Genomic DNA, 11,700 nt, shown 5'->3' with positions numbered 1-11,700 from the left:
GAGTTATCCAAGAGTTCTGCTAAATTCGAGTAGTTCGTGATTGCATTGCAGTTCTATTAAAGTTAGTCATTGTATCCTGTTGAGACGATCGTTGCAGTCTGTGAAGGAACCGTGAAGTCCACATGGAAGCGGGATCGGTTCCAATTCCCAATTTTCACAAAATTAAAATTACAAAGAACAAAATATGCATTATACAAAATTTACTATATGCCTTTAGAGAATGAATAATTAGGGTTAGAAACAATTACTTACCGTTGAAGCCAAAAGTCTTCATGAAACTCCTTCTTGATCCGGTCATGAACCTTCCTCAGAAATCAAACAAAAACCAAATCACCACCATAAGTAAGACCTCTGTATTCTCGAGGGATGAGAAATCCCTCCTAAAAATAATTCTCTCCTAAAAATAATTCTAAAAAAATAATCTATCTTTAATAATATATATATATATATATATATATATATATATTAAATTATAGGTTATATCAAATATAACACATAAACATATCGTTTTTATATTGTATCAAATACAAAAGAACCTATAGTTTGACTTTCTCTCAATAATGCATGATATTTAATATAAATCACATTTATACTAAATTTAATTATATGAATCTCATACATATAATTAGTATTTGAATCACATTCAAATATTTAATTCCTCTCAAAATAAACTGTATATTATAATGTATCAAATACATTATATTAATTATATCACATACAATTAATTTAATTTTATTATATCATATATAATTAATTCCCTCAAAATTTGAACAATTAAAAATTAATCCAAAATTAATTCTCAATAATCCTTGTTGAGTTACAATGGGGACCTTATAGACTTGTAGATTGAAGTTTCAATAGTACTTGAATAATTAATTAAACTCCTTTAATTAAATTATTCAACATCTATTAACTGTCGGTCACTCCATTAAAGATTGATAGTTGCGCTCTTCGCACTACAGTTATATTTCTATATCAATTGGATATAACCAGTCAACAGTGCAATGACCCTTCACAAATTGCTCATAAGTACAACAGGGTCAAAATTAATGTTTTGTCCCTATAGTTACATCTAACTCTTTAAATACCACTGATTCCTCTAATGAACAATAAGTCATAGTCCAACTATGACCAAGTCCCTCTTGGGCCAAGAGAGGGTGTGGCGTCACATTGTTCAAGTCCCGTAGTTAGTTCTTAAGAGTGCAATTTATCTACTTGCCCCGAGATTGGGGAAAGAGTGAATTTCGTCTTGTGTAACTGTGTTCCCAACTCCCCAATAAGACGAATCTCCACAATGGTAGGCTTATTGAGTCAGCGATCTGGCCACTCTCACTCATACAAATCAAAGGACCGTCTTCATAGGCAAGAGTTCACAACTCACTCAAGATTTAGGTCATGTCACCTATGGCCATCCTGGTAAAATGTAAGTCTCTTTTATTAACAATATTATATAATGAGACTATTCATTTCGTGGTCCAGTCTTATACAAACCCTTTTGTATAGAACACCCCTACTCACATGTCTCCACATGAGTGATTAGGGTCAAATCATTTGTAGCACTTTACAACAATTGTAACATCGGATATGGTATCTAACCTTATCCATCTACTACTGACCCCATTTTGGTTATCACTTAAACATGATCTACTTGTATGTCTCTACATACATGTTTAAGCTACAAAAGATAATCGTTCGTACATTACAATTTACAAACTACAGGATCCACGATATTTAGGGCATCAATCCCAACAGTCTCCCACTTGTTCTAAAGCTAGTGAGATGTACAATATAAAAGTCATACTTGTTCGAGTTGATCCTTTAAATTCTTGTTGGGTTCTGGAGTTTGTAAATACTATATTGAACAAACGTTTGTGATGTAATAATATATGATATTTTCTTCACTATTGTCTATGAAACATTGGATGTTTTAACTGCTTTACCACAAACCAACAAACTAAGATCCTTGGTTGCCGTTGTAACTTAAGCATGTATGTAAGACATACAGGTGGATCATGTCTTAAGTGATAACCAAAATGGTCTGTAGTATATGGATATAGGAGGGATACCTTATTTTGGTAATGCTACGGATGCGGCCCACTTTGTAGAATAGTTACAAGTGTTGTGACTTGCTACAGATGGTTTGATCCTGATCATTCATGTGGAGACATGCGAGCGAAGGCGTCCTATACAAAGAAGTGTGTATAAGACCGAACCACGAAGTGTTATGTCTCGTTATATAACGTCGTTCATGACAGAGACTTCACTTCATTAAGATGACCATAGGTAACATGACCTTAATCCTGAGTGAGTTGGGAACTCTTGTCTTTGAGGGCGGTCCTTTGATTTGCATGGTGTGAATGGCCAGATTGACGACTTAAACTTACCACTTTGAGGATTCGTCTGATTTGGGAGTTGAGAACTTAGCTACACAAGATGGAATTCACTCTTTCTTTGAAGCATGGGTAAGTAGATAGACAGCTCCCTTAAGGGCTAATTCCGAGGCTTGAACGATGTGGCGCTACAAACCTTCTCATGGCTCGAAAGGTGTTCACACATAATAGGACTATGTTGTATTGTTCATTAGAGGGATCAGTGGTACTTAAGAAGTTAGATGTAACTATAGGGGCAAAATGGTAAATTGGCCCAACTGTACTTACGAGCATCTGTGAAGAGTTATCATACTGTTGAGTGGTTATATCCGATCAACATAGAAATATATCTGTGGTGAGAAGAGTGCAGCCGTCAGTCTTTAGTGGAATGCCTAGCAGTTAACGGATGGTGGATCTGGTGGCTAAAGAGTTTAGTCAGCTATTCACGTACCGTTAAAGCTTCAAACTACAGATTCATAAGGTCCCTTTGGTAGCTTAGTGGATTCAAGTTGAGAATCAGTTTTTGAGTCAGTTTGAAGTGTTCAGATTGATAAGAGGGAGTTTGATTATATATGATATAATTAAACGGGTCAATTATATATGATATAGTTGACATGATGTATGAGATATATTAATTGGAGGAAAAGGATATAAATATGATTTATATCTAATGGAGGAGAAAAGGACTATGGTATATGTTGCATATGTTGTGATATTAAACTATAGGTTATAAATATAATATGATTATATTTATTTCTAATTAAACAATTATAAGATAATTGTTGGCAATTTTTTCTCCGTAACTGAATAAGATAGTGGGAGGTTGCAATCAATTTTTGTAACTGAAGGATAAAATGAAAATAGTTTTCATTTTTGCAAAAGAATCAGATAATCGCTTCACGATTTAGTACACTGCCTATCATCTAGTAAATGAGAGCATACACGATAGCTCAAGTTGTCCTAAACGATCGTGTACACGTGGGGATTACCTAAGCGATCATATAGTCTTTTCTAAACGATTGCGCGCCTGAGCGATTTTACTAAACGATCGTCTAAACGGTTAGTCTCTTTTTACTACACAATCGTGTACCTTTTGCCAAACGATCAAGCACTCGTCTATACGATAGACTCCATATCTCTCCTACTTGCTTGGTCTTCGTAAACGATCATTGTTTCCTCCTTCCCTCTACAAAATCCAATAGAGTCCATACCTTCTGGATTCTCACTCCGAAAATACCGAGGTTACTGAATGGTGGTATCCTCCTTGCTGTCTGTTCGTGTAGAAGATTGTGCGGTGGTGAGCGACAATGGATTTGGTGGACGATATACATGGCAGTCACAGCGACTGCGTGAGTTTCTGATCCCGACGAGAGCAAGAGTTCAAGGGAAGAAAAGTTCTTCAAAAGGTATGTCTCTCATTCCTTTGTTATTTAATTGTTAAAAGCATTCCGTAATTTGATGGTAGATGCATAACTTGTTTGTTTTTTTGTGAATGCAGTATTTTTGTCACAATGAATTTGGAACAATCTTGCTTCCGCTCATAGGTACTCTTTGATAAGAGTTCCTTTAATACTAATACAAAAATACATATAAAACAATAAACTAGAACAAAATACGTGCCCAATACAAAATCTCTGACTTGCCATTGACTAAATGTGGCATGTTCTATAGACCCATACTCTGCAGGTGAACCTTAAATATCTTAGTTGTGAAGGCTTTTGTAAATGGATCAGAAACTTTGTGCTCCGAAGCTATCTGCATGGTGATCACGTCCCCTCGATGCACAATCTCTAGAATGAGATGATACTTCCGTTCTATATGCTTTCCGCGCTTATGACTTGTAGGCACTTGGGAATTAGCCACTACACTACTATTATCACAATAAAGGGTGATGGCTTATATATGTCTGGAACCATTTCCAGATCAGTCAGGAATTTCTGAGCCACACATCTTCCTTAGTAGCTTTACAAGCCACCACGTACTCGACCTCCATAGTGGAGTCAACAATGCATCCTTGCTTGGTGCTTCTTTAAACTACTGGCCCTCCGTTAAGAATGAACACTGATCCTGATGTAGATTTCCTAGAATCCTTATCAGTTTGGAAATCAGAGTCTGTGTATCCTGTAAGGATCAAATTCTTTGATTCATACACGAGCATGTAGTCCCTCATTCTTCTAAGATACTTGAGGATATTCTTAACAGCGGTCCAGTAATCAAATTCTGGATTAGATTGATATCTATTGACTATCCTCACTGCATAGCAGATGTCAGGTCTAGTACATAACATCACAAAGAGTGCAGTTGTCGGACTTTAGTGGAATGCCCGACAGTTAATGGATGATGGATATCGTGATTAAAGAGTTTAGTCAGTTATTCATGTACCATTGGAGCTTCAAGCTACAGGTTCATAAGGTCCCATTGGTAGCTCAATGGATTCAAGTTGAGAATTAGTTTTTAGGTTAGTTTGAAATGTTCAAATTAACAAAAGAGAATTTGATTATATATGATATAATTAAATTGATTCAATTATATGTGATATAATTGATTTGATGTATTAGATACATTAATTGGAGTAAATAATATAAATATGATTTATATTAAATGTCACAAAGGAGAAAAAGAACTATGATTTAAATATTACATATAATGTGATATTAAAACTATATGTTATAAATATAATATGATAAATTAGTTATTATATTTATTTATAATAAAAAAAATTATGAGATAATTGTTGGTGGTTAATTTTTTCTCATTTAACTGATCAAGTGGGAAGTTATTATCAGTTTTAATAACTGAAGGATAGAAATGAAAATTGTTTTCATTTTTCAGTATTGCATTACATTCGGTTGAGAAAAAAAAGAGCTATATGATAGCAATTGAGAGAGTAAACGACTAAGCTCCTCGTTACTAGATGATAGCTCCTCGTTTGCTAAACGATCGAGTATCCAACTTTATATGATTGAGATTTCTCATTCTCCCACTCACTCGATCGTACTTCCTTCTTCCCTCTACCAAATCCACATAGAGCCCATACCTCCTGGATTCTCACATCGAGAATACCAAGGTAACCTCTTGGTGGTGTCAAGTTTGCTGTTCGAGGGTCGAGGACTGAGTGTTACTCGATTGTGTTCGAGGATCTGACAGTTCGTGATTTTCACTGGTTGTTCGTTGTGTTTATACATTTGATCGAGTTTGTTGGGACGCGTAACTGGTGTTGATCGAGGGAATACTTGAAGAAGAGTTCTTCAAAGGTATGTCACTCGATTCCCTGTGTATTTAACTTAAAAGCATGCTATAATTTACTCGATGATGCATAACTATTGTTGTTTGATTGTAAATGTGTTGTTCTTTCACAATGGGTTTGAAACGATCTAGCTTCTGCTCAACGGTTCTCTTGTTTAAGAGTTCCTTCAATCCCACTGCCCTAATTGAGACGACGTGCCTAGTTTCAACATGCATCGTCATCTCTCCAGCCTCCAGTTTCCGCGAAGAACTAGTTCCTTAAAATAAATAACAAACATGATTAGTGATGTCTGAATCTATTATCCAGGTTGGATCATCATTCTCCAATAAACAAGTCTCCAAAATAAGTAAATCATATTTACTTTACTTGGACTTCTTCTTTTCTACCAAATATTTGGGAAAATTCCTCTTCCGATGTCCCTCTTGGTTGCAATGGAAACAAATTTCCTTTGCATCCTTGGCCTTCTTGCCCTTCTAGGAAACAACTGGTGGGTTAGCTTTTCCCTTTCCACCTTTCTTCTTCTTCTTCTTCCACTTTTTGGTGCCAGAGGAAGAAGGCACAGACTTAGTTCCTGAGGTCAAACCTCTGAAGAACTTCTTAAAGGATGAGGCAACATTTGCCTCTCCCTTCTGTTCCTTGACTTTCATCAAGGACTGGAAAGTCTATAGCTCGTTAAGCAAGGTGGTCAGGTTGTAGTCAATTCTGTTCATAGCAGCATTGCTACAGAATTGCAGGAAACTTTCAGGTAAAGTTTCTAGGATGAAGCTAACCTGATTGGCCTCATCGATGACAGACCCATTCATTTCCATCATGTTAAAGTGGACCATAATGTTGAGAACATGTTCTTGAACAGATGTCCCTTCTTGCATACGAGCATTAAAGATGAATTTAAGAGCATTATGCCTGAGTTGAGTGGACTGTTATTTGAACATTCCCCATAGAGACTCTATGATCTCATGGGCAGTGATCAAGGGCTCATGCTTTTTGGCCAAGACTTTAGAAAGGCTTGCCAAGATATTCGCTCGGGTATTTTCATTTGCTCGTACTAAATACTTGTATGTCTCTCAAAAGTTTTAAATGGAATTTGGAGCTAGGACTGGAGAAAATTCTTCCACCAGGACAAATCTCAGGTCATCGATTGAAGGAACTCTTATTCAAGAGAACTAGTGAGCGGAAGCAAGATCTTTCCAAGTCCATTGTGCAAGAATAAATGCATTCACAAATATACAAGAATAGTTATGCATTATAAAGAAAATTACAACATGCTTTTTTAGCTAAATACAATAAGAATTGAGAAACATACCTTTGAATAACTCTTCTTCTGGAAATCTCTCGCTCCCACGAGCAATCGCATAGTAATATCTCGCTTTCGTGAGCAGTCGTCTAGCCAACCTCTCGCTGTCGTTACAATTACGAATAGTCTACTCCTCGAACAGCAACCCTTCGGCACTACTACTCGATAACCTTGATATTCTCGGAGTGAGAATCCAGGAGGTGTAGGCTTTGTGTGAATTTGGTAGAGGGAAAAAGGAAGAAAATGATCGAACTACACGATCAAGTAAGTGGGAGAAAGGTTTTGTCTATCGCATAGACTAAGAGTACTTGATTGTTTAGTAATCTCTAGCTCTCGTGAGAATTGTCTAGCCAATCGTCTAGTAATATCTCGCTCTCGTGAGCAATCGTCTAGTCGATCGTTTAGTCTATCACTCAATCGTTTAGAGCCAATCGTCTAGTAAATGTCCCTCAATCATTTAAACGACCGTTTAGTCTCACACTCAATCATTTAGAGTTGATCGTCCAGCAAATCTCGCTCGATCGTTTAGACGATTGTTTAGTCTCTCGCTAGATCGTTTAGTCTCTCATGAGGGCTATCGTATAGTTTCTCATGAGAAAACGATTAGTAGTGCTATAACGAAGCGATCATTCATAAAATGAAAACTTTTTTTTATTTTATTCTTCAGTTGTTAAAACTGAAATTAACCTCCCACTTGCACGATTAATTGAGAAAAGAAATAACCAACAAACAATTATCTTATAATTATTTGTATTATAAATAAATATAATAACTAATTTATCATATTATATTTATAACCTATAGTTTTAATATCACATCATATGTAATATTTAAATCATAGTTCTTTTCTCTTTTCTTTAATATAAATCATATTTATATCAATTCCTCCAATTAATGTATCTAATACATCAAATCAATTATATCACATATAATTGAACCAATTTAATTATATCATATATAATTAAATTCCCTCTTGTTAATTTGAACACTTCAAACTAATCCAAAAACTTATTCTCAACTTCAATCCATTGAGTTACCAAGGAGACTTCATGAACTTGTAGTTTTAAGCTCCAATGGTATGTGAACAACTGACTAAACTTTTTAGTCACGAGATCCACCATCCGTTAACTGTTGGTCACTCCACTAAAGACCGACAGTTGCACTCTTCGCACTACAGATATATTTCTATGTCCATATAACCAATCAACAGTGTGATGACCCTTCACAAATCACTCGTAAGTACAACTGGGTTAATTTACCGTTTTGCTCCTGTAGTTACATCTAACTCCTTAAGTATCACTGATTCCTTTAATGAACAATAAGTCATAGTCCTATTATGACCGAGTTCTCTATTCTAAAGAGAGGGTGTGGCCATATGCTTAAGACCCAGAATCAGCCCTTAAGGGAGAAATTTATCTACTTACTTCTGCTTGAAGGAAGGAGTGAATTCTGTCTTGTGTAGCTGAGTTCCCAGCTCCCCAATCAGATGAATCCCCAAAATGGTAGGCTTGTTAAGTTGGCAATCTAGCTACTCTCACCCATACAAATCAAAGGACCGCCCTCATAGGCAGGAGTTCCCAACTCACTCAGGATTAAAATCATGTCACCTATGGTCATTTTAGTGAAATGTAAGTCTCAATTATCAATGATATTATATAAAGAGACTAATCATCTTGTGGTCCGATCTTATACAAACTCTTTATATAAGATACCGCCGCTCGCATGTCTCCACATGAATAGTTAGGATCAGACCATTTGTAGCACTTTACAACACTTGTAATATCTACAAAGTGGGCCGTTTCTGTAGTGTCATCAGGATAAGTTATCCATTCTTTATCCTTATACTACAGACCATTTAGGTTATTACTTAAGGCATGATCCACTTGTATGTCCCACATACATGCTTAAGTTGCATGAAATAACCACGGATCTTAGTTTATTGGATTTGAGTAAATGTATATAATATAATATTTATTTTATTAATAACAATGTATGTACAAAATGTTTACAAACTACGAGACCACTGACCAATCCCAACAATCGATGATTAAAACTGTGTTAATCATGTTTTTTCAAGTGATGTAATTATCGCCTGTTAATTTATCGAGAACAAGCATGTTTAAAGTAGCAGAAGTCATTTTGTAAATTTTCTGAAACATACAATTTATTTATAGTAGTATTCAAGCATTACCCATTTAGAAAAACTAATCAAATTTAGCAAAATAACTTAATGCACCCTATGTGACATCTATTTTGCAATGATGTTTCAATGAGGCAGGGTAAAAGCCACGGTAGAGTGATTAGGTACCCTTTCACTAAAATAAGACCATCTCCACCAATCTACAAAATAACTCCTTGTTATTGTAGCCATTACTCACCATTGTTTGGTCCAGAAACTATTAACTAGCTTAACATTTTCTTGTAAATGTAATCCCTCATTTTAGATTCTAGAGTTCCGCCCTAATGAGCCAGCCGTAGGGAAAAATCGATTGGGACAAAAAACTAAAGCAATCTATCCATTTTTGGAGTTTGAATAAAGAGTCATGCAAATGTCATCCGTAGGGGGACACAAGTAAAGGTGCCTCAAGGCCAAGCATGAAAATTTACAATAAACTAATGAGAGAGAGAGAGACTGTGGGATGTGTTGACACACGTATCGCTCCCACTTACTATGAACACTCTCTCCATTCACCTTGGTATTGACCTATACAAATACCACTCATAGGGGGACACAAGCAAAGGTACCTCGATCTGAGTGTAGATCTCATGGTGTGAACTTTGAGGGAGAAAAGTGAAAAAGAAAAATGAAGTATCATGTACCCAATTTTCTTCCCACCTAGTGTTTTACCTAGGGTTAAGTTAACTTAAAAAACACGACTACTAATTCTTACTAAGTGATAGTTTAAATTTACCCAAAAGTAACACTTATTTTGGATAGTTAAACAACTTCGATTAATGTTTATTAAACATTTTAATAAAGTCTAATAAACAATTGCATGCTTGTAGTAAATCTATCTAATTCACCTTTCCAGGTTAGTTTCCCGATAGATCTTGATAAAATACCCCAGCCTAGACAGAACTAGCCTTGATAAAAGATCCCTTATAGATAAGTTTGCTACAAATTTAATCTCTTGATTAAAATCAGTTTAATCCTATTAAATTGATTAAAAAATTATAATAATTTCTAATCTCATTATAATTTTTATGATTTTAGGTATGTATGAATCATATTTTAAAACTATTTTAAAAATGATTTGAACCTAAGTTTGCATGCAATTCTGAATTATTGATTTTAATTTCTGATTTCATTTAATTATAACAATTATAAAATAAATGAAACAAATTAAATCCATACATTGCATAGAATGACATACTTAATAAAACTATAACAATTATAAGATTATCTAAAGTAGTGTCATGCATCATGCAATTTCCATTTCATTACTAAACATACATAATACTAAAGTAATGAAATAATTAATAACATACATACTGTTGGGATGTATGCACTAAAGCCTCGTAATTTTATGTTAGTTGAATCGATGGTTGATTGATTTTATATTACTTGTGCAATAATCCATTAACCTAAGATCCAAGGTTATCTAATGTAACAAACATGTATGTGTAAACATACAAGTTGATCATGTTTAAGTGATAACCTCAATGATCTGTAATATATGGATAAGGTTAGGTGTCTTATCTTGGTAACACTATTGATACGACCCACTTTGTAGTTATTACAATTGTTGTAAAGTGCTACAAATGATTTGATCCTGATCATTCTCGTGGAGACATGTGAACAGGGGTATCTTATACAAATACAAAAGAGTTTGTATAAAGATCGGACCACGAAATGTTAAGTCTCTCTTTATAACACCGTTGCTAGAAGAGACTTATATTTCACCAAGATGACCATAGGTGACTTTACCTTAATCCTGAGTGAGTTGTGAACTCCTGTCTATGAGGGCGATCCTTTGATTTGTATAGGTGAGAGTGGTCAAATTCGTCGACTCAATAAGCCTACAATTTTCGGGCTAATTAGGGATTTGGAAACAAAACTACACAAGAAGGAATTCACTCTTTCCCTTTAGTTAGGATAAGAAGATAAATTGCTCCCTTAAGGGCTGATTCCGGGACTTGAACAATGAGGTTGCTCACCTTCTTCGTGCCCGAGAGTGGTTCGATCATAGTTGAACTATGACTAATTATTCATTAGAAGGATCAGTGGTACTTAAGGAGTTAGATGTAACTACATGGATAAAATGGTAATTTGACCCAAATATACTTACAAACGATTTGTAAGGGGTCAACACACTGTTGATTGGTTATATCCAATGAACACAGAAATAGATCTATAGTGTGAAGAACTCAACCAGCGGTCTTTAGTAATGTGACCAACAGTTAATGAATGTTGATTAATTTGATTAAAAGAGTTTAATAAATTAATCTCATATCATTGGAACTTCAATCTATAGGTCCATAAGATCCCCTCGTTAGCTCAATGAGGACTGATGGAAATTAAATTAACTGGTTTAGTTTTGAATTGTTCAAATTAATTTATATAGTTAAATAATGTATATTGATACATAATATAATATAATGTATATTGATACATATTTATGAGAGAAATAAATATTTGCATATGATTCAAATATTAAGTATATGAATATGATTCATATAAAAAAAACTATATGTTAAAATTTAATGTGAATATGATTCATATTAAATTTATGAGAGAAATAAATATTTGAATATGATTCAAATATTTATTATGTGAATATGATTCAAAT

The sequence above is a fragment of the Benincasa hispida genome, chromosome 6 (assembly GCF_027475165.1).
Source record: "Benincasa hispida cultivar pf3 chromosome 6, pf3_genome.v1.1, whole genome shotgun sequence".
NCBI lineage: Eukaryota > Viridiplantae > Streptophyta > Magnoliopsida > Cucurbitales > Cucurbitaceae > Benincasa > Benincasa hispida.
Note: the sequence above shows the minus strand (reverse complement) of the source record.